Source organism: Stenella coeruleoalba (genome assembly GCF_951394435.1).
Source record: "Stenella coeruleoalba genome assembly, chromosome: 15".
NCBI lineage: Eukaryota > Metazoa > Chordata > Mammalia > Artiodactyla > Delphinidae > Stenella > Stenella coeruleoalba.
Genome location: NC_137161.1, coordinates 56,922,897 through 56,946,021, shown reverse-complemented (window position 1 = coordinate 56,946,021; position 23,125 = coordinate 56,922,897). Strand labels below are relative to the sequence as shown.

Sequence of the window (23,125 nt, the reverse complement as noted above, 5' to 3'; positions counted from 1 at the left end):
TATTCCGAATTTTTCTACTCTTGGTTAGTTTTGTCCATTCTAGAACTTCATAAAAAATGGAATTATGCAGATGTATTCTTTTTGTAAGTCTTCTTTCACTCAGTATAATGTTTTTGAGATTCATCTGTGTTTTTTCACGTATCAGAACTTTATTCCTTTTATTACTAAATATCATCCCATAGTATGAATGTTCCACAGTTTATTTATGCCTTCTCCTATTGATGGACATTTAGGCTGTTTCCAGTGTTTAGATACTATGACTAAAACTGTTGTGAATATTCCTGTACAAGTCTTATTGTGAACAAATATTTTTCTTTCTCTTAGATAAATATCTAGGAATGGAATGGCTGAATCTTACGGTAGACCTAGGTTTAGTTTTATTTTAAAAAGACAACTGTCAGGATTCTTTCCAAAGTGGTTGTACCATATTACATCTTCACCAATAATGTCAAGAGTTCCAGGTGCTCCAAATCCTTATCAACGCTGGGTGTTGTCTCTGTAAGTATTTGAGGAATAAATAAAGATAATTATTTCTGAGTCCTGAGGTGACAGTACCCAGAACTGCTTGGAGGAGACTTCCAACGGGAGAACCAGGTTTCTTTCTCACAAAGGAGAGGACATGAAACAATGAGAAGATTATGAGATCTGGAGATGAGTCAGCTGGGTCCAGATCTCAACTCTACTACTTAATAGCTGTGTGATCTGGGCAAGTCATTTAAATTCTCTGAGCTTCATTTTTCTTATGTGTCACAAGGAACTACTGCCAGCATCACAGGATTGGTAAGTATTAGATGAGAAATTCTATCCAGCAGAGTTGAGCACAGAGCCTGCCCATGGTGAAGTTCAGAAGTTGACCCTTTGGGACCCAGATCAGTTACTCTGTTCTCATTCTGCATCTTTTCTTGGGGCCTCTTGTCTCTTTCTCCCACCCACTTGCCCATTAAGTTCTTTCTTGCCTTCTATTCCCCCTCCCTGATGCCTCTGTAAAAACCAGAATCATTGGTCAGAACCCTGCACACCCAGTAGCTAAAAGCATCCTTTGAAAGCCTCGAAGGAACCCAGTCACAGAAAAAGACCTAAGTTAGAATTCAGCTCCATTTTTCATTACCTGTGACCCTGGGGACAACTGGTCTTCATTTTCTTATCTGTAAATTATAGACAATAAGACCTTGCCCCATGGGGCTCTTGGATGTGGTAAATCAAGCAAGTGTCTAAAACACCTAGTGGCATAGAGTAGGTGGTCAGGAAATGGGGACCCCTTTCCTCCCGAGGCCTGAGGTCAAAAGACACTTTGCATGCCTGTGGTCTGACCTCTCTGCTCGCCCTCAACTCTGCTCCTGATTCATTCGGGACTGATGGAAGCCCCATCGTCTTTTGTTCTCTCTTTTTGATCTTCCTATTCAGGCCCTTGACATCCCATGGAGCAGTCAAAGCCAAGACTCCTTGTGTGTGATCACACCCCAAGCCCTGAGAGGGTGGCAGTGTGTAGTGGTAGAGAAATAGATGAGAGGAAGGAAAAAGAGAGGAAGAAGGATCCATTTAGCACCTGTTTCCATCCTAAGCCTCAAAAAAGAAGATTTCAGCAAGTTCCCTTCCCTGGGCCCCTTCCCTATCCTAATGTCATACACCCAGGGCATCCCTTCTCTCTTCAATTAAAGAAAAGAAAAGCCTCTTCACATTTAACGAATGATTCCTTTGAAATGAAAATAAAAGCCTTTCATTCAATGATCATTCCATTTTATTATTATTGTTAACTACTGGTTGACTCGTGCTAATTAAGCTCCTCTGGATAAAAGGTTAACATTTCTTAATACAGAGCAGCCAGCCAACCATTTAGGAATTTTCAGGACATGTTCTCCGTACTTTGTCTAATTAAAGGAACATCCAGGAGAGGGGTTCACGCATTGTCGGGGTGATCTCAGTGAGGAGGGAGGTGGCCCACCACTACTCACTAGCTCCTTCATTCACCATGTTCCTTCTAAATGAGTTTGTAAAGCCACACTTCTTGAAACTGCCTGAACTTTACACAGTGATGAATGCTTGAAGTCTCCTAGACTCATAGATTTTCACTGGATAATTAGGAAATGGGGTCGATGGAGCACTTCCAAATTGTACTCTTGGGTAGCCCAGATAGCTTAATTTAAATTGCTGGAGAATTTATGTATGTGGTAGGGTGGAAGGTTTTGGAAGCAAATGAAACTGCATTAGACCAGCTATGAATAACAGCTATGACTTTTTCTAGCTTGTGACCTCAGACGTGTCATGTCTCAGAGTCTCCGTTTCCTCATCTGCAAAATGTAAATAATAAGACCAACTGCAAAGAGTTGTTATAGAGTTTGGAGGTGATACATAAAAAGCATCCAATATAGTATATAACAGGTGACCTCAGTGGAGGTGCCAGCTTACCATCACCATCACCATCACCATCATCATCATCATCATCGTCCACCAGAGAGTTTCTGACCTTTAACTGGCAGCCACGTTGAATCCACGTGACACTATGTTAAAACATTCCTCTGGACTTCTCTCCAAGGGTAGGCCAAACGCTATGTTTAATGCAAGAAGGGTGGAGAGGTGTAACCTCTAAACATCTCTGTAAGGTCAATTTCTTTGTCCTCTGCTTCCCAAGGACTAAAAAGCATGCACAGTGACTTAACACATATTTATACATTATTTATGTATGGAAAGACGATGCTATTGTAACTTGTAACACAGAGAGATATAAATAAGCCTTGTTAAGTCAGAATTCTACAAAGGGTGTGCTCTTTACCTGCTTTTTCTCCCTCTGGGCACCAGAATTATGGCTGCGATAGTCAGGGAGGTTGACCTGGACATGACATCTAGTTTAACAATACCTGTAAGAATTCTAAAACCTGGGACTTTTCAAAAGCTAAAGGAAGGTTTAGACAGAATGTCTGAGCCTTTTCACTGGCTTCTAAGGAGGTCTTGATTCCTGCTTTTTCTACGCACCTCAGGTCACCGTGATGGGCCATGTAGTCCCCTACCCTTCTGGCCCAAGGAGGGGTTGGTCAAGTTCAAGTTCAGATTAGGTCATGTTGCCCATGGTAGAGGATCCAAAGGAAAAAATGTTCATGTCATACGCGGGCCTCAGTCTCCCTTCTCCCACTCCAATTACGTGCCATAGTGGTTTTGACCAAAGGTTAAAAGCTCAGGTACCTACAGGTGCCAAGCAGGTTACATAAATGAGTGACAGTACTTTCTGGAAAGCACAGCTACTGCTCAGTGTCAGCCAGTTGTGGCCAGGTGAGAATGTGCAGTGTTCCCAAATAGTCTTATTCTTTAGGATGAGTTAAGAGATCAGATTTTGGTAAAATCTTCAATTTTTTAAACTGTTGGCTAATAACAATAATAAAAACACTGTAGAAGTCAAACAAGAATATTCAAGGGCCAGATTCAGTTCTTAGGCAGTTAAAAGGTTAGTCACTGGAGTTAATCAGAACCCAGTTCAAATCTAAATTTTATGATCTGATGACCTTGGAGGTACTTGCTTACCTACTCTAAGGCTCTGTCTCCTCACCTGTGAAATGAAGGTAATGATGGTACCTACTTCATCAGCTGGTACTCAGATCAACTACGATTATACTGAGGAAGCCCTAAGCACAAGGCCTGGCACATAGAGTTAAATTAACACTAGTTTAATAAATCATTGACACTTCAGAATGTGGGGATGGAATTCAAGAATATCAGACAAAGTTTACCTCCCCAGGCCCTACTTGATGATTAATTGTGGACCATCCAATCATTTCCTAGTCAGTTTACTCATGTCTCTAAGTTGGCAGAAATTCTGAGCCAGGCTTGTCCCCAAGAGCTGCTCATGAAAAATGATCTCTTCCCTCTTCAAATCTAAGCCAGGTCCACACCAATAAATGGCTTATATCTGACCCTCTATTTTGAGATAAGAGGAGGAAATGGGCCCATGATGGGTCGATTTGAAAGGTCTCCCTTCTCCCCCGAGTCCTGCATTTTCCCCTGGGAACCGACTCTGTCCGTGTCATCACTCATCTTTGTCTCTGCATCTTGACTTGTCTTGGGAAGCAGAGTCACTGGATCTGGGATGTAGGAGCTGCTCCCCTGGGTGCTGTCCACATTTTGTATAGAGGAGAGGCATTGTGGGAAAGAGCCAGCTTGTGGGTCAGGAAAGGCCAGAAATCTCTCTGTCCTGTGTGCTGTAGGATGTTTAGCAGTATCCCTGGCCTCCACCCACTAGATGCCAGTAGCGCACACACGCACACATATACCAGTTGTTACAACCAGAAGTGTCTTCAGCCATTGCCAAGTGTCCCCTGGTGGGAAGGCGTGGGGGACAGATTTGCCCCTAGTTGAGGAGCACTGCTCTGAATCCACACTCCTGCTATTTCTGGAGTAATCACTGATCCAGAAAATCTCCCTTCATTAAAATTGCCAGGTCGGGCTTCCCTGGTGGTGCAGTGGTTGAGAGTCTGCCTGCCGATGCAGGGGACACAGGTTCAATCCCTAGTCCGGGAAGATCCCACATGCTGCGGAGCAACTAAGTCTGTGCACCACAACTACTGAGGCTGCGCGTCTGGAGCCTGTGCTCCGCAATGGGAGAGGCCGCAACGGTGAGAAGCCCGCGTACCGCAAAAAAAAAAAAAAAAAAAAATTGCCAGGCCACAGGTGCTTCCTATGGGGGATCTGGGGTGAAGTTCCCTCCAAAAGGAGACAAAGACCATGAGTAGGAGAAGCGCTCCCTGGAAAGAATGATGTAGAAAGAAGCACATAATGGGCTTTGGGGTCAGATGGACAACGGCTCAAATTCTGGTTCACACTCAGCTGAGCGACGTTAGGCAAGTTACCTCACCTCTCTGAGCCTCGCATCTTTCCTCTGGAAAATGAGGTTAACAGTACCCTCCTCCAGGGGATATTGTCCATTTAAAATGTGATAATGTCGGGAGTAAGGGTATCCCTATGTCATATTGTCCTGCTAAAGAAACAGAAATAACTATTGCTTCTTAGGGAAGATGAAAATGCACTTTAATCTTTAAAGAGGAAGTTAGCAGCTTCTGTTCGGTGTTTTATGTATTTGGACCTGGCCCCACTGATTTAACAAATGGCCTAGTCACAGCAGGAAGGTGAAAGGGCTGTCTCTTAAATGAAACATTTTCCCTCTGGTGGTCTCCTACCTTCCTTCCTTCCTTCCTTCCTTCTTTCCCTCCTTCCTTCCTTCCTTCCTTCCCTCTCCAGGCCACCTGGTCAAGAAATCATCTGTGATCTGTTTAGTATAAAAATACACAAAATATCTGGCTTCTTCCATTATCTTTGCCTACAGCACTGGGTCTAAAGTCAAAGGTCCCCTAAGCACTAGACTCATCTCCTCCCCCACTCCTTAAACCAGTTCCCTCCCTCAGTAAATATTTTTGAGGGCCTACTATGTGCCAGGCATTTGAGGCAGATGGGTGAAAAGAAGGTACCACCTTCTCTTCATAAACTCACAAACCAGTGAGGAAAGGAGATAAGTAGGTGGTCAATTACAATATATTGTGATCACTAAAACATTACCTCTTGCTTGAAAAATTGGTTGGAGTCTGTACAAGACTACAACTTTATGCTAGCAAGGAAATTAAAGGAAGAGAAAATAAGTGTAAGCAAAAGAAGAGGAAGTCGAAAGTAAGATGAATGTCCATGACACACATATTGAACAGGTTACTGGTAGCCTGCAAATTGAGCACTGAGCCTCCTAGCGGCCAATGCAAAGAAAGAAATAAGAAGTTATGGGACAGTTTGGTGTGGTCAGCAGAGGAGAGGTACATAATCCTGCAGGGAGTCAGGGAAGATATCCTGTAGGAGGTCATACCTAAGGATTCATGCAGATAAATAAAACAGGGAAGCGTGATGTAGGCAGACAACACAGCACGTGCAAAGCCTGGAGGCAAGGTCTCCAAGCTTGCCCTCATAGCAACCTTCAAGCTTGTGAACAAAGCTTGGGAGGCTGTTGCTCTTTCCTTTTCTCTTTACCTGATGGGATGAGCTTAGTACCAAATTTCACAAAGAATCCTCCCAGCGATCTGCCTTCGCTGTTCCCACAGCAAGTTGTTTTAAAAGGTGAGATTCAGTGAGAGCTCCACTGGCTGCAGAAGAAAAGCACATTCTGAAATTTTGCCTTTGCTTTTTGTTCCTGGCTTGGCAGAGTAGAGAATACACAAAAATCGATTCAGAGGTAAATGCTCGGCAAATAAAGCATTAACAGTAAAAGAAAACCTCCCCTACCTTCCCCGGTGCTGCCTGGATTGCAGGTTCCCCTTGTTACTGATGTGGGGTCTGCACTGCCCATGAACCACCCTGGATGTTGTCTGACTACGCCCCTGAGAGCCCCTAAATGCATGCCGAGTGCGGACAGAGTGAAAGAGATTTCTTCAGCTCACTTCATGTTTATGCATGTGCCCCGAGCAGCCAACCAGCCCATCAACCCCTGGTACTCCGTTTGCATCTACCTTATGCCGGACATTGTGCTGGAGCCAGATTGTGAAGAACCTCGTAAGCCTTATTTTGTGGATCAAGTTGCCCAGGAGATGAACTCTGAGTGGAGATTTGCACGCAGGAGGTTTACTGGGGAGTGCTCTCAGGTACAACACCTGGGAGGAAGAGGGAAGCTGACTGGGCAGATGCAGCAGGTGAACAGTGTTGCAGTTACAACTGAAATCTCGGTTGATGTCACAGGGGGCGCTGTAGCTGTCCCAAATTGAAGCAAGGGAGACAGACTTTTGTACCTCCACACTGGCCAGTGTTGGAATCTTCCCTGATGAGGGGTATAACCTTGGAGGAGGCAGTATGCTGTCCAGGGAAGGACTCAGCTGTGAGCTCTCGGTCTTGCAGCGGGTCAGGACAGCACACCACAGCATCCACTACACCATATGAAGAAGTTGGGATTTTATTCTCAGAATGAAGTTATTGACATGTTTCAGGCAAGGGAATGGCATGATCTGATTTTTGTTGTTTAAAGACCACTCCAGCTGGGTGATGAAGTGATGTGGGCGAGGATGGCAGCAGGGAGACCAATTAGAAGGCTATTGGAGATATCTTCGCCAGAAAGGATGGTGTTGCGGTGGCAGTGGATGGTTTGAAACAGCGGGACACGATGAATGACTGCCTGGTGGAGCGGGGAGGACTAAAGCTTGAGCATCTCGATGGGTCACAAGATAATGGACCCTGGAGAAAGGTTGAATCTCAGGTGGGGGCTGTGTAATCCAACTGGAGCAGAGAGTCTGAGGTCCCTGGGAGATGCCCAAGAGAAAATGTCGCGTAGTTTGAGTGTGGAGCTCAGGAGAAAAATCTGGGCTAAAGACAAAAAAAAAAGGGAAAATCCTCAGCATAAAATTGACACTCGAGGCTATGGTGTTAAATGAACCTTCCTAGGAAGAATGTGTAGCTTGAAATGGAAAGGGAGTCCATGAGAGAAGCCTGGGGAAACTCATTTTTTAAGGAAAGAGCAGATGGGTGAAGGCCAGAAAAAAAGGCTAAGAAACAAACCAAGATGTCAGTCAAACACCAGGAGAATATGGTAATAATATAGCTAAATTTTATTGAATATTCTTGCAAAGGTTATTTATTTTTGTATCTTTGACGATGGAAGAAACCGAGGCTTACATGGGTGAATTAATTTGTTCAGGATTGCCCACTCGACAGGAATAGAATAAGGGGTTAATCTCAGAGTATCTGCCTCCATATCCAATGTCCTGATATACTGCTGTAAAGATGACAAGACCATGGAGAGCTTTTCGGGAAGGAAAGAGTGGTCAAATCTGGTAAATATTGCAAAGAGGAGACGCAAGTCGAAAAGTGACAGTGTCTGTGATCTCTTCAGCAAGGAAAGCACTGGTGGCTTGGCGAGAGCACTTCTACTGGGATGAAGAGCACAGAAGCTGGAGTGTACCGAGCCGAGGAGGAATGATGAATTACTGTGAGCTTCACTGGCCATGAAGTTCTGATGTAGGTTCATCCACCTTACTAGGTTTCCCTGCCAAACTATTGTTTTAGTTGTCTCTGTGCTCGGCTATCTTGTTGACCAGAAGTTCCATATGAAACCTATTGGTTCATTTAACGCTATTGGGTGCCTGCTGAAAAGACAAGGATGGACACAATTAGTCCAGGAGAGCGTAAGTAATGAAAGAATGATAGGTGACACCTTTAACTCCACCAGCCTTAGGGTATGGCTGGGGACGGGTCCCCTGTCCAATGGATTTCATGATAACCCTCAGGTTCCCTTTGTATTGCATTTGCTGTAAATATCGCTTTGGGTTTTTTTTTTTTTTTTTTTTGAGTGTGGAGAAAATTCTTATTATTCTAACAATACTAATAACACAATCATATTTATTGATTCAGGAAATATTTCTAGAAATCCAATTATATGCTAAGTGCTGGGGATACAGGTGAAACAGACAGACCCTGTCTTGAAGGAGCTCAGACTCCTGTTGAAGGAGGAAGGAACATAAGGAAATAAATGTGTACTAAGTGATAAGAAACAATGAAGGTGAACGAATTATGGGTTTGGTGGGGATCTCAACAAAGGGAGTGGAATCAACCTGATGGGGGCAGGGAGCTGCTGTACACAGAAAGTTTATTGATTGACACAAGCTGGGTCTTGAATCACAAAGGTCACGTGACACTCAGATGGACTGGGGGAGCATGATGCGTTTAGGAGCCTCCGTAGTTCCACACAGCTGAACTCAGAATTTTGTAAGGAAACAGCAGGAGATGAGGGTGGGGAGAGAAGCACCTCCCCACAGGGTACCGCACTTCATAGTTTGCACAGGTCCTCCACCTCCATTATGTAAATGATTCTCCAAGGCGTAGAGGAAGGAAACTTACATGGACTGAATTACCTAATAAATGCCTAGCGTTGGGTTGGAATTTTTAAGTCATCCTACCTAAATCCCACCACATGCCTAAGATGTAGGTACTAGTGTTTCTGCTTAAAAATTAAAGAAAATTGACACCCAGAGAAGGTAATGATTTGTCCAAGGTCAGAACATGGAGATTTTAACCTAGGACCATCCGACTCCCATGTCTGTTCTCTTTTTATTATATGATCCTGTCTTTTTCCTATGCTTAAATATTCTTAAGTACAGGAGGAGAAGCACACTATTATACACCTAAAAAGTAAAATAAATCATTTATGGAGCGATAGCTGACCTGTCCTTAGCACAGCGTGAATTCAAAGCTATTTTCTTTAGCCACCTGGTCTAAGAAAAAAGAAATGTTTCTTCCATATAAATCTTTAACACCACTGAATGCGAATGGTCAGTGAGGGGGTGGAGGTGGAGTCTGGGAGAAGACTAGATTTAAATCACTTCTTGAACCCTGAATCTGAAAGTACAAGCTTGTGATGTGGACTTTTAATAATATGGACAAATGCAGAATTCCAAAATCTTTTCATTTTAATGGACTGATTTTTGAGGTATATTTCTAAACAGGTCTGTGACATTCAGTTTGCAGGAAGAGAAAGATAGAGTGGGCAGAGGATGGGAATCCATTAAAATAATAAAGTATTCCTGATATTATAACCAAGTTCGTGAGGAAGATTCATCATCCATTCATTCTTCGTCATTCATTCATTATCCCCTATAATATGTGGGCCTCCTGGGTACCAGGCACCACTCAAAGAATGGAGGATCCATCATCGGACAACACAGACAAAAGCCCTGCCCTCCAGAAGTTATATTCCAGTGGGAAACGCCACGGAACTTCTAAATGTTTTGCCATGAATGTAAACAGTAGAAATGAGATTTAATGACAATTCAGGTTTCTTATCTTGTTGCTAACTAGCTGCCCTCTCATGCTAAGACTACTCAGCATTTCTTTTTCTTCATCTACAAAGTGGGAGCGTTGCAGTTCATCCTTTGTATTGCACTGAGTTGTCATGCAACTCATTCTGCTTGAAAAAGCATAGACTGCTTTACTCCTGAATATACGAAACAGGAGAAGGAGGAGGGGGCAGGGGAGGGGGAGAGAGAAGGGGAGAGGGATAGGAGAGGAAGAAGCAGCAGTCGCAACAGCAGTGGTAGGAGTCATAGAAAGAGGAGGAGGAGGAGGAGGAGTAGCAACAGCAGCAGAAGTGGCAATAATAAGAGTAAATATTCTCAAAGAAAGAAATTTATCAATGGAACAGACTAGAGAGTCTAAAAATAGACCTACATACCTATGGTTGATTGATTTTTAATGAGCAGGCTGAGAAAATTCAACAGAGAAAGGATAGCTTTGGAAAAACTAGATACCCATATGGGAAGAAAAATGAACCTTAAATCTAAACCTACACCATAGACAAAAATTAACCCAGCATCGGCCAGAGAGCCAAACTTTATAAAGGCTAAAACCATCAAAAAGTTTGGAGGAAAAATAGGAAAAAGTCTTTTTGACTTGGCATAGGCAAAGATTTTTTAGAAAAAATGCAAAATGCACTATCAAAGGAGAAAAAAATGGATAAATTTGACCCCCTTAAAATTAAAAATATCTGCTCTTCAAAGACACTATTAAAGAATTGAAGAAGAAAGCCACAGACTGGTAGAATACACTTGAAATACAAACATCGGACAAAGCGCTTGTATCCAGAAATATATGAAGAACTCTTATAACTCAATAATAAGCAAAGAAATGACCAATTTTTAAAATAGGTAAAAGATGTGATCTGATATTTCCCAAAAGAAGACATATTAGCGACCAATACGCACACAAAACTTGATGGATGTCACTGTCAGAGATGCAATGAGATATACTACACAGGTATTAGAAGATGTATATACTTCAAAAGACTAATCATTCCAACGGTGCAGAGGATGTGGAGTAACCCAAACTCTCACATATTTTCATACATAGTTAGTGGAAATATAAAATGACAAGACCACTTTGGAGAACAGTTTGATAATTTCTTATATAATTAAAAATATACTTACTTACAACCCCATGATTTCATTCCTTACTTAAAAGAAGTCAGAACGTATGTTCAGGGCTTCCCTGGTGGCGCAGTGGTTGGGAGTCCGCCTGCCGATGCAGGGGACACGGGTTCATGCCCCGGTCTGGGAAGATCCCACATGACGCGGAGCGGCTGGGACCGTGAGCCATGGCCGCTGAGCCTGTGCGTCCAGAGCCTGTGCTCCACAATGGGAGAGGCCACAACAGTTAGAGGCCCACATACCGCAAAAAACAAAACAAAACAAAACAAAAAAATAAAAACGTATGTTCACCCAGAGTTATAAATGGATGATCACAGGAGACTTGTTCATAATGTCCGCACATTGAAAACATCCCAAATGTCCATCAACAGGTGAATGGATAAACAAATTATGGTACATCCATATAATGGACTAATACTCAGCAATAAAAAAGGAACAAACTAGACACACAATAGGGATAAATCTCAAAAACTACACTGAGCCAAAGAAGTAGACACAGAAGAGAACATACTCTGTGATTCATTTATCTGAAATTCTGGAATTCTCCACTATAGTGATCTTGCTCCCCTGGGGGCCATTTGAAAATATCTGGAACAATTTTTGGTTTGTAACAAGTTAGCATATTCTACTGGCGTCTAGTGAGTAGAGGCTGGGAATGCTGCTAAACATCTCTCTTTTTTTAAAACATCTTTATTGGAGTATAATTGCTTTACAATGGTGTGTTAGTTTCTGCTTTATAACAAAGTGAATCAGCTAGACGTATACGTATATCCCCATATCCCCCCCACTCTTGCGTCTCCCTCTCACCCTCCCTCTCCCACCCCTCTAGGTGGACACAAAGCACCGAGCTGATCTCCCTGTGCTATGTGGCTGCTTCCCACTAGCTAGGTATTTTACATTTGGTAGTGTATATATGTCCATGCCACTCTCTCACTTCGTCCCAGCTTACCCTTCCCCCTCCCTGTGTCCTCAAGTCCATTCTCTACGTCTGCATCTTTATTTCTGTCCTGCCCCTAGGTTCTTCAGAACCTTTTTCTTTTTTAGATTCCATGTATATGTGTCAGCGTGCAGTATTTGTTTTTCTCTTTCTGACTTACTTCACGCTGCATGACAGACCCTAGGTCTTAAAATCACAATTCAGCCCCTCACAGCAAAGAATTATCTGATCCAAAACGTCCACAGTGCTGAGGTCAAGAACCCTCGGTTAATAATTCGAAAAGATACATGCACCCCTATGTTCACAGCAGCACTATTCACAATAGCCAAGACATGGAAACAACCTAAATGTCCATCAATAGATGGTTGGATAAAGAAGATGTGGTGCATATATACAACGGAATATTACTCAGCCACAATAAAGAATGAAATAATGCCATTTGCAGTGTGAGATTATCATACTGAGTGAAGTAGGCCAGACAGAGAAAGACAAATTTCATATGATATCGCTTATACGTGGAATCTAATAAACTGATACAAACGAACTTATTTACAAAACAGAAATAGACTCACAGACACAGAAGACAAACTTATGGTTAGCAAAGGGGAAAGGAGGGGATAAATGAGGAGTTTGAGACTGACATATGCACACTACTATATATAAAATAGATAACTAACAAGAGCCTACTGTATGACACAGAGAACTATATTCAGTATCTTGTAATAGTCTACAAAGGAAAAGCATCTAAAAAAGAATATATATATATACATATATATGTATATGTGTGTGTATATATATACATATATATATATGGATCATTTTGCTGTACACCTGAAACTAACATAATATTGAAAATCAACTATACTTCAATTAAAAAATTTTTTAAAAGAAAGTAGATTGGTGATTGCTCCTGGCTAGGGGTGGAAAAGTGAAGCTTGACCACAAAGGAGCACGAGCGTGAAGAAAATGTTTTATATCTTGATTGTGGTAAAAAGAAGCATTTTATTTGATGCAAATTATACCGCCATAAAATTGATTTTAAAAAATAGTAAATGCTCATCTTAAATGTCACTGCCTTAAACCCTCACTTTAGACTTGGTTCCGTTTTGTGCAATCTCAGAGCACCATGAACATTTCCTCGTAATTACATTTATTCGGGAAATCTTTTGTTGAAAGACTGTCTCTCCTGCTAGACCTTGCAGGTCAGGACATGCCTGTGTTGACAGTGCCAAGAAGAGGACCTGGCACAATGCAGGGTTTCAACACATGTATTTTTCTGTGAACAAACAAGTAAATAATTCCCATCATTGTTGTTGTAAAGTCATTTGCCCTCCAGGGATCTCGGATCCCCTATATTAGCACCTTATTCTGTTGAAATTTTGTTTTGTTTATTAACATTGCTGCTCTGCTCTCTTGAATCTAGCTCATTTAAACCTGACTTCCCTTCCACTGCCCCCAAACTCATGTGGGACAGAACTTAATGAACGCAGTTGACTTTAGTAAGCGCAGTTCCAAGGTCATTGATGTCTCTACTCTATCGTTGCCGTGTTATGAAGTGGGAGGGGCATCGGTGTGCTGTAACAGTGATTAGTACTATTATTACCATTTGAAACAGAAGCCACCTAAAGCAGTTTCTGGAGACCTAGAATGTGTCTGGGTCTGTTTCTCGCTTTTAAATTTTATTCTGGAGTCTCCTAGATCCAATTGCCCTGAGGCAGTAGAAGGACCCTTGTGAAGCATCGTCAGCCCTGAGGCATCTCATGACTGACAGCTCTTTGCAGATAAGGACCAGCAGCCATCTGCCAGGTGGCCCCGGGGGTTCCTGCCAAGAGATGAGGGAGCAGGAATTGAAAATAGCTGAGTTTACACAAACACACACATTCTTACCAAGCCCCCCCCCTAGCATGCCAAGATGACGAGCTGGAAAGACCCAATCTTTTCAGATTGGGTCTGAAAAGGGTATTTCAGTAATAATTGCACTGGAGCAGGCCCGTTGGGTCCATGCCCCTTAAAATCAACCTCACCCCCATCACATATCCTTATCCATAAACAATAGATGGGGAGCTCAATAGAAACCCAGTCTGTTTATACTGATGCTTTGCTCCCCTTGACAGGACTCTCCAATCCCTGGTGGGACTGTCCTTTCCCTTGAAAGTGACTCTCAAGCCTGGAATTTCTGGGAAACAGCAGGAAGATGGGCAGAGCTTCCTCCAGTCAGGCTCCCCTTCAGAGCACTCAAACCCAGGACCCTGCTCCAGTTCCCCTGGGTACCCACTGAGGTGTCCGCTGCAAATGGGTCATGCTCTGTATTTAACAGATGTCGTCTTCACGCTGCCACCAGGACCAGCCCAGGCCTCCTGGGCTCTTCAGACATGTTGAGAACACAGACCAGCCAACTTCATATCTTCTGCAGATTCATTGACCTTCAGTACTTCCTAAAACCATGGAGGCCGGCAGCGCTCCTTCTCCAGCAAGACCAAGAGAATCAGGAATATAATACCAATTGTGTATTTAATGCTTCCAGCAGTTTTCTAAGCATTTAATAAGCTTTGCCTTTCATTTAAAGTCACAAAAGCCCTGCAAGTTATGGATACCCCAGCCTAGGAAGTCATGGTTCTTGGAGCTGAAGAGAATGGTCCAGGTGGCCAGGTGAATGGGCATTGGAACAGGAGTTCCAGCGGTCCTGACCAGTGGCCTCTTAAAACATCTTTCTCTTAAAACCTTTCACATATATTGAAACAACCCCCGATGGAGTCAAGTCCCAACAGCCCCAGCTATTGCCATACTTCTGTCTCCGAACTGTGAGTCTCAAGGATGCTTGCATTCTCCTCCAGCATCCTCCATCAGAATCCCAAGTTCCTCAGGATTTATATCACACTCAGAGAGCAATGAACCTCTCCTCTTTTCCCTAGCTGTTACCCCATCACAGGTTCTAGAGCCAGTTCTAACTGAAAGAGGACATCACGTATCTCCAGCCCTTGTTCTGGATGAGTAGAAGTCAGCTGGAGAGAGAGCAGGGAGGTGAAGAAGGAAGGACCAGTATGTGCAAAGCCCTGATGCCTGGAACCACGAGGACATCAGCATGACAGAAGTGTGGTAAGTGGGCCGGGAGTGTCTTGCCATTCCTTTGTGAAAGTGCAGACGGCAGGGTGGTTGTCCCTGGTGTCATCGCTCTTGATTAGGAACAGATTTCTTATTACTCACTCCGTCCACGCCTGGGCAGCTCTTCTAGATAGCACCCGGCAGGAGCGACTGTCATGACTGTTTCCAGGGCGCCTGATTCAGCTCGAACTCTATACTCACCAGAGGACACTGGTCAGGACCACTGGAACTCCTGTTCCAATGCGTACTCACCTGGTGATCTGATCAATTCTTTCAACTCGAAGAACCATGACTTCCTAGGCTGCGGTATCAGAAATGCACCACAGTATCAGGAATCATACACATCTTGTTGAAGTTGTGCCTCTTTCCCTTGCCAGCTGTATGACCTAGGACAAGCCACTGTCCCTCTCCAAAATCTAGTCTCCTTACAATGAATGAGGGATTATATTGGGTTGGCCAAAAAGTTCATTTGGGTTTTTCTGAACTAATGGAATGGAATGTTTACATGGAATGATTCGAAGATTCAGGTAGCCCAAGTACCTGGTGCAAGAAGATGCCAAACATATGGTACTTAAGACCTCTCTTAGAGAGTCTGGGATTGACATATACACACCCCTATATTTAAAATAGATAACCAAAAAATAAAAAATAAAATAAAATAGATAACCAACAAGGACCTACTGTATAGCACAGGGGACTCTGCTCAATATTCTGTAATAACCTAAATGGGAAAAGAATTTGAAAAAAAAATAGACAATATGTATATGTATAACTGAATCACTTTGCTGTACACCTGAAACTAACACAACATTGTAAATCAACCACAGTCCGATACAAAATAAAATTTTTTAAAAAAGAAAGAAAAAAAATGACCTACCCTAGATGACCCAGTGCACGGAGGAAGTGAGATAGAGATTTAGACGTTCTGAGGCTCGGGGCAATCTTAGAAGGGGACATAGAGGCTTTAAATCCCTTTTTAGACTTTCTTTGAACTTTGATATTTTTTTAATATTGTTATTTATTTAGGTATGTATTTATTTATTTGGCTGCACCAGGTCTTAGTTGCGGCGTGCGGGCTCTTAGTTGCGGCATGCGGGCTCTTAGTTGCGGCATGCAGGATCTAGTTCCCTGACCAGGGATTGAACCTGGGCCCTGTGCATTGGGAGCTCGGAGTCTTAACCCCTGGACCACCAGGGAAGTCCCCCTTTTTAGACTTTCTGATGCATGGAAATCTTCTGTATAAATTTCTGACTGAAAATGGGGAAACAACTTCCTTTCTTTTCATACATGTCTTTCAAACATGCATCCCAAAAGACCATTGCTGTAAACCTGTCATAATATTACAGCACCTTATCATACGGTCCTCAGTCTTTGTAATTACCAGTATATAACAGCTGTGGCAAAGAATCCAAGTGACTTGCTTTAGGGGACTCCAAAGGCAGCTCCCAGTGCTGTCAGAACTCCCTGAAGGGTTCCAGTGGTGGAGAGATTGCCAAGGGAAAGGCACATAAAACCATGGCCTTGACCTTTCACTTGTCCCTGTTCTTTATATGGTGTCAGGAAGATGATAGTGGTAGGTAAGGCCACAGAACAAGCTGAAACAGCATGGGGAGAAAGCTAGCAGCAACGCAGGGTGTGTGGTGGGATCTAGGTGAGTAATTGAGCAGGTGGTCCATGAAGGAAGACATCTCTTGGAGGGCCAGCCCTCCAAGGACCACCTTGTCTCCCTAATCCCAATAGAGTCTTGAAAATCAGATACTTCCTTCACATGCTGTGCTCCTAAGAGTTTGTAGGAGCCCTCCAAAGGCCAAGAAACTGTAAAAGTCTTGATAGACTCTGAAAGAAAGGAAAGCATTTTAAATATCACAGAACTTGCAGTTTCTCAGAGCAGTTGGAATCCTCTCCATGGTGACACAAGACCAGCTCCAGCAGCTCCCTTCACTTGGGATGGTCTGCAGCTGTTCTGGTCTCCCTCTCTGCCTCCTTTTCTTCCTCTCCAGTTGTCAAAGCTCCTGTCCTTGCACTGAGGTACAGGAACCAAGTTCTCTGCATTCACACAGAGCTGGGGTCAAACTGCCGAGGCACCACCATCTCCCAGCTGTGCATCCTCAGGTTAGTTACTTCATTTCCCTGAGCCTCAGATCCTCATTTGTAAACACGCAGAGCATAATCATGGCATCACCCTCTTGGTTTGCTGTACGGATTAGATAAACTATGGATGGAAAATCAGTCCTTAATACATGCTAGTCTCCTAAGTACTCCCCCCGGGACAGTCTTCAGTATCCATAATAGTGACAATAATCTAGTATTAAGCAACCACTACGTACTAGGCTCTGTGCTAAACACGTCACAGGCTATTGTCCTATTAATTCTCACGACAGCCCTATGATACAGGTGCACTTTTAGAGTTGGGAAAACAAAGTCCCAGCAAGGTTATGTAATGTATCCAAGGACACAGATAGAAAATGACTAAGTAGGGCTTCCAACCAACCATCCGACTCCAGACCCCCTACCCTTAGCCACTACCATCACGGTGCATAAGGAAATAGCACTCTCTTCTCTTCCCTCCTTCCTTGATTTTCTTTCTCCCTTCTGATTTGCTCTAATCTACCTTCTTTCCCTGTGTTAACTATTGATCCAGGAGTCCTTTACACCTATAAAGCACTTTGGGATTTTTTAAAAGCATTCACGTAAAGTTACATTATTTGTAAATCATTCAACACACTTTTATGAACCATCTTCTGGCTGCCTGGCACTGTCTGGAGGCACTTAGTGACATCCGAGCCCCGACAGGTCTCCTGTCAAGCAAACAGAGCCAGACTCGAGATCCCCATCGGACAGAATTTAAATAAGATCTAAACTCAGAGAATTTGAGTCTCTGAACCACACAAGCTATGTGCAAGTTTGCAAGAATTTGCATCCTTTACAACTGACACCTGGATGCCTGGCTCTCCTCCCAGCATTTTTCCCAACCATGTCCGCACAAATTAACAATAATGACCTAAACAACAAGGTCAGCTAAGCTCTCTTAAGCATCAACAATGTGCAAGAACTGTTCTAGCCACTTTAAATCCATTATTCTCCTGCAAAGAACTCCATGAGTTAAGTACTCTTTTTATCCCCATTTTACAGAAAAAAGAAACAGACTCGGAGAGGTTAAATAGCTCATGGGATATGTAGCTAATAAGAGGTAGACACAGCATTCAAACCCACATCTCCCTGATTCGAAAACTGATCCTTTTAACCTCTACACTCTGCCACCTCTCCAAAGCAGTTAAATAAAAGATAAGACTACATCTTAGTAAACACCAAACGAAGAGAGAGGCAATTTATATTCTGAAAATTCAAAGAGAGGAGACATGAGTGAAAGATGGCAAAGGTTGGAAACTGGCTCTGTTATCTGGGAAATTTTATTTCATCTCTAGGATCCTCAGTTTCTTCAATTGGGAAATGGAAATAATAGTACCCATCTCAGGAGGTCAGAATGAGGATTTAAGAGGATAACATATGAAAGAGCACAGAGGGGCTTAGTGTATGTTTTGACATAGAAGATTTGCACTGGAGATCCTCTCTTTGGTCTAAGGAGCAATTTTTCTTTGGGGGCTGCCTTTCCCTTCCTGTAGTTGTGAATCCAAGTTAGGGATGAAAGGAGCCCTAAGACATGTTTGAATATGAAGATGTGTCATCTGACTCCCTCAGCTTGCTTGCGGGAGCAATTTGAAGGCCTCAAATAATTGTCTCGAAAGAACCAGTTCAGAGAAAGTACATTATGGGAGGCAAGAAAATTGCCTAATCCTCGTGCTGCTGAGTCCTCAATTTGCAGAAGCTCAGAATCAAAATAATGAGTAAATAAGCATTGGAGCCATTCCAAGCCAGTTCCCCTGTGAATGCCTGCCTGTCAGTCACTTACCAGAAGGCTCCATCTTTCAGAGTGCAGAAGTTCTTGAGGCCACCTGGGAACAGCTATGAGGTCAGAAAAAGCAGAAATGGAGTGATAAGAGCACATATGGAGCCAATAGAAAGACTTGGGGTCTGAGGGGGCTAAAGTCACAACTCAGCCACTCACCAGCTGTGTGACCTCCAGATAATACTCTCCACCTCTCTGGGCCTCCCTGCAAAAGGATTATGTTGCTAAAACATAAAAGGAATCTGAGCACAGAGGGTGCCCATGGTAGGTGTTCAGTAATTATCAATGCAGCACTGGGATTAAGAGGAGAGGCTCTCAGGTCCACATCCTCTCCCACTCCTTATTAGCTATGCAACTTTGAGCAGGTCACCTGTGCCTCAGTTTCCTCATCTGTAGAAGGAAGGCAGGATCATACCTACCTATGGATTGTTGAGGGGATTAAACGAGAAAATGGGGGTAAACAACTTAGTAAAATGCCTAGCATATTGCAAGTAATCAATAGACAGTACTTATTACTGTTGTTGTTTTCATTAACCATTGAATCTAAATTTTAAGTCCTTTTGGTTAGTGGTTAAGCACATGAATTTTGAGATCAGATCAACTCAGGTTTGACTCTAGGCATCACCCCTCCCTAAGTGGGTGAATAACTTAGGACAATTAATTTCTTGAGACCTTAGTTTCCTCATCTACAGAGGTGGGAATGATATTACTATTACTACCTTGTAGGGTTACTATGAGACTTTCATGGGACCATCTATGAGAAACCCAGGGTGGCTGTTGTTAAGAGGGGGGCTGCCCCCAGGCAATTAAGACCTCCTAGGTGAGGTTCCATAATGAGGGGAAAAAATCTCAGTGGGGTGGGGCTCAGGAAGGAGGATAGGGCTGGACCCTCTGTCCTTTGGAAAGTGACCATGTCTGCGTGCTGCATTTGCAATTCAGTTCAGCAAACATTTATTGAGCACTGACTATGTGCTGGGGTACTAAGATGGAAACAAGGAGCTAGCAAGGAGTTCCCAGAAGCTCGTGGGAACAATAAGACCCATAAGGATTATGGGCAGGAGGGAAACTAGAGCACACTGAGTGTCCACTAAGGGCTTGTACCATGCTGGGTGTTTTATGTACTATGACCCACTGAATTCCCATAATAACCCTTTGAGATGGCGTGTTATTCTCCTAGGGTTGCCATGACAAAATGTCACAACATGGGTGGCTCACATGACAGATATTTATTTTCTCACAGTTCTGGAGTCTGGAAGTCCAAGATCAAGGCATTGACAATGTTGGCTTCTCCTGAAGCATCTCTTCTTGGCTTGCAGATGGCCACCTTCTTGTTGTGACCTCACAAGGTCTTTTCTGTGTGTGTGCACATTCTGAGTGTCTACTGTATCCAAATTTCCTCTTCTTAAAAGGATACCAGGGCTTCCCTGGTGGCGCAGTGGTTGAGAGTCTGCCTGCCAATGCAGGGGACACAGGTTCGTGCCCTGGTCCGGGAAGATCCCACATGCCGCGGAGCGGCTGGGCCCGTGAGCCATGGCCGCTGAGCCTGCGCGTCCGGAGCCTGTGCTCCGCAACGGGAGAGGCCACAACAGTGAGAGGCCCGCGTACCGCAAAAAAAAAAAAAAAAAAAAAAAAGGATACCAGTCGGATTGGATTAGGGCCCACCCATATGACCTTGTTTAACCGTACTTACATCTTTGAAGGCCCTATCTCCAAATACAATCACAATCTGAGATGCAGGGGGTTGGGACTTCAACATATGAATTTAGGGGGATACATATATATGTCATAAGAGGTGAGAAGTACTATTATTTCCCCATTTTACAGATTGAAAACAGTCTTGGCGATGCATAGGAACTTGCATCCAGTCACATGGCTGGAAGTCACAGCCAGGTCTTTATCATTTCAACTCTTGAGTTTGTTCTTTACATTCCTGACACTGCCCAAGTATGAAGGTTAAGGGGACAAATATCCTAAGAGATGTGCAAATGGCTGTGATTTGAAGGGACCCGAAGAGCGTTTCTTTTCCCCGTGGCTGGGCACAGAGGCTAAAATACTGCTGTGAGTGCACTTATAGGGATATCTGAGTTCACTTGGTTTTATCCCAAAGGAGTTACCAGAAGGCTGTCCTTGATTATCTCCACTGACATGGAGCTCATTTCCTCACAAGATATAAGGTCTATATCTTATCACAGAGACCCCAGAGAAATTATAGCATTTAAGTAGGAAACTTACCAACATATTAGCAGGTTCTCACTCATCAACCCCCTACAACTCATTAAGAAGCAGCACATTGTCACCTATCCGGGAAATGTGGCCAAAGGATTTCACAAAACTGACCATCAAACCCTCCTCATGTGAGAAAGAGCAAGTGGTTGGAAGCCAGAACCACTTAGGTCTGAATCCTGGTTTTGCCACTTAGTAGAAAATTCCCATGACCCTATTGATAGGAATGTAAAATGATGCAGCCTCTGGAAAACAGAATGGCAGTTCTTAAAAAAAAACAAACAGAACTACCATATGACCCAGCAATTCCACTTCTGAGCATATACCCCAAAGAATTCAAAGCACTGTATCAAAAAGATAATTGTACACCCATAACAACATTTTTCACAATAGCCAAAAGATGGAAGCAACCCAAGTGCCCATCGACAGAAGAGTGGATAAACAGACTACGGCAGGTACATGCAGTGGAATATTATTAAGCCTCAAAAAGGAAGGAAATTCTGACACATGCTACGGCATGGACAAATCTTGAGGCCATAATGCGAAGTGAAATAAGCCAGTCACAAAAAGACAAACACTGTATGATTCTACTTCTTAAATACAAAGATGGGGGAAAAAATCCCATGACCTTCCTAAGTCTCAGTTTTCTCACCTGCAGGAAGGAGCCATGGAGTCATGAAATGGGAGATTGAACTAAATGACCTGTTGGAGGTAAAGAACTTGGCGGAGAGGGGATAATTTCCCCTCCCCCACCATGCACTCTCTCTTTCTCTTTCTCTCTCTCTCCCCTCTTTCCCTCCCTTCTCTCCGCATCCCAGACACCCTCTGCCAGAGCTTCTTGGCTCACACCACGCATGCATATTTCCTCTGTCACTGATCATTTCTCTCCCTTTGACTCTCCTACTCTCCGATGCTATCTGAACTCTCCGCTGCTTGGCTGGCAGAGAATCATCTTAATCTCTCCATCATCGGTACCTGGGCTGAGATCTGAATCATGGCAAGTGAACACGAGCTGCAGGGATCAAAATCACAGGGCTTTGAGGGAAGGTTTTATTTTTTTATCATGTAACAAGGACAGACATTTGACATAATGCTAGGAATATTTTTTAAATTCTATCCACAGAGATATGAAAATTGATTGAGTGTCCAGTTAAAACCCCGTAGGTTCAAAGTCCTCCTATGGACGGGGAAGTTCTACAGATGTGTATTCAATGCATAATTCACGGGGAAGTGGTATGAGTTATTTATGTTTATCTGTGCGGATGGGCTGAGCAGGAGCTGCTTTAAACGGATAGTTTTATGGCCTTGAAAAATAAGAGGCTCCATTTGTACATCCATAATTAAAGGGCCAGCGATGACGGAGGATAATGGAGGCATGACTCAGCCTGTCCATGTGATTTGTGAGGAATGATCTTCTGGTTCCCGGGGGTTCTGAGAACGGCCCTGGAGGGCTCCCAGGCTTCCAGGGGACCAAGTGGCATCACATGGAGCTTTGCTGGAGTCACCTTACCAAAAACACTGGGAGGGGGCTTCCCTGGTGGCGCAGTGGTTGAGAGTCCGCCTGCCGATGCAGGGGACACGGGTTCGTGCCCCGGTCCGGGAAGATCCCACATGCCGCGGAGCGGCTGGGCCCGTGAGCCATGGCCACTGAGCCTGCGCGTCCGGAGCCCGTGCTCCGCAACGGGAGAGGCCACAACAGTGAGAGGCTCGCGTACCGCAAAACAAATACACTGGGAGGTAATTTCAGAATCTGAAGCAGGAAAGTCCACTGGTATGAGGTTAGGTCTGCAGGTGGGGATAACATCAGTGCCTGGACCTCATGGGACAACGTGGGGAAGATGCCAGCAGGCAGCCAGCACTCGGTACATGTGGCATAAAACTTGGAAACCTGGCAGCCACCCGGCAGCGCCGGCAGCGCCGGCAGCACTGCCCCTCCCCCCACCTTCACAGCATCACCGTCAAGAGCACTGAACACATACCTGAATTGAACTTCCCTCAGTGCCAAGTTTACTCATCTGTCAAGTGGGGTAA

The 23,125-nt window shown here is 43.8% G+C and overlaps 1 long non-coding RNA gene across 1 annotated transcript in view; it reads right to left on the bottom strand.

Annotated features, from left to right (window-relative positions):
* Window positions 1-7,027: 7,027 nt before the first annotated feature.
* The window catches only part of LOC307198605, a 227,260-nt gene continuing 211,162 nt past the window's right edge, over window positions 7,028-23,125 (bottom strand). Inside the window, exon 4 of the long non-coding RNA XR_013831651.1 lies at window positions 7,028-7,314. This is a non-coding gene — a long non-coding RNA (uncharacterized lncRNA). The remainder of the gene's footprint in view (window positions 7,315-23,125) is intronic.